Source organism: Meleagris gallopavo, chromosome 17 (assembly GCF_000146605.3).
Source record: "Meleagris gallopavo isolate NT-WF06-2002-E0010 breed Aviagen turkey brand Nicholas breeding stock chromosome 17, Turkey_5.1, whole genome shotgun sequence".
Classification (NCBI taxonomy): Eukaryota; Metazoa; Chordata; class Aves; order Galliformes; family Phasianidae; genus Meleagris; species Meleagris gallopavo.
In genome coordinates this window covers 3,568,352-3,570,024 of record NC_015027.2, presented here as the reverse complement: position 1 = coordinate 3,570,024, position 1,673 = coordinate 3,568,352, and positions in this window count along the sequence as shown.

The window sequence follows — 1,673 nt, the reverse complement described above, 5'->3', positions numbered from 1 at the left end:
AAAAAAAAAAGAGGAGTTTTCTCCTTACAGTTTCTGGCTCCATGGCCGGCACATGGCATTTGCTGTTCATACAACACTGGGGGATAGTTTGTCCTACTGCCTTCCAGTCACAGAGGTAACAAAGAGGACAAAGATGGAACTGCAGAAGCAGTTAGAGAATTGCAGAGAAAGAGGAAGTTTTAGTACTATACTACATTGCAAGATCACGTTATTCTTCTTGTTGTTCTGCAACACTGTCAGTGAGCCAGCAGAGCTGGAAGCACTGTTTAAGTTTCCTGCAAAAACACTGGAAGCCAGGGAACCAACTCCAGAATGTTACTTACTGCACAGATTTATTTCTAAATTCGTTTCATAAAATAAATTCAACCTATTATTTATTTCCTTACTGTTTGTAAAAGTCACTTTAAAAGGTCAGTAACTAATTATTAAATTCTATGCCTCACTAGCCTTTTCACTTCAAAGCATTCTTCAGACATTTAACTTTTAGTAGGAAGCAATGCACACGGTGTCCTGTCACACACTCTCCTCCTCCTCTACTCTCTCATTATCCCCATTAACCAGCTCCATGGCCCCAACCCTTCCCAAGGCTGCCTTAGCTATGAGCATTCTGTTGTCTCCAGACGCTACTAAAGACACAAGAATGCAGCTCTCTTGCAATCACCCTGCACTCCCTGGGTAGTAAGTGTCCTCCCTTTGCTTCAGGGGATGTTTTACCAAAGGGCAGCTAAAGGTTAGGCCACTTGCAAAGTTTCACCTTGTGTTGTGTCCCAATTCTGATGTCTCACTATAACCACAGGTGACAACACTTGAACAATACAAACTCCAACCTGGGCATCTGATGCTCTGTGATCAGCGATGGAAAACTTTCCTAGACACTTCTCATGGAAAAACATATCAATTCCCACTATTAAGTAATGAGAAAACCTCTTGTTTTATTAGCAATATGCAAGGCAAGCATGCCTAAAATTTTCTGGCCAATTAACACAACTAATTGTGAAGGAAAAACAGGCTTTAGGAAAACAAGACAATGAAGAGTCTTACAGAACTGCATCTCTACAATCTATGGCTGTCCAGAAAAGCAGAAAAATCTATATCTGACAAAGTAATGGGAAAAATCCATTGTTACTCTGAGACTTCCTTTTTCGTCGTCAGTGCAATATATCAGTGGATAGATACAGTCTGCTTTATGTAATTAAAATTACTAATTCTTCTAATCAGTTCATTGATTCACCTCCTTCGTTCTGTTTGTTGTTTTTTTTCTTTTCTTAAGAGACAGAACTGCAGGAGTTGAAAGACACCTCAAGAGACCACTGAGTCCAACCCCCTTCTAAAGCAGGTTCCCTACAACAGATCACACAGGTGGGCATCCAGATGGGTTTTGAATATCTCCACAGTCTCTCTGGGCAGCCTGTTCCAGTGCTCCAACAATAATGATCCCTCAACAGGATGGAAGTACAAGTCTAGGAGAGGTCCTATTGACACCGCAAAGAGCAGACTAAAGAACAGACCATAGCCAGGTAGACTGGGAAAAAATATTTCTTAGCCCACTCTTTTTCACTCCTACGTATTTGCACATCAGTGGAGAATTTTTGCTCAGTATTTAAGTGTTTTAGAAGCAGAAAAATATAAATATATATTTATACAAGACATATATATATATACACACACACACA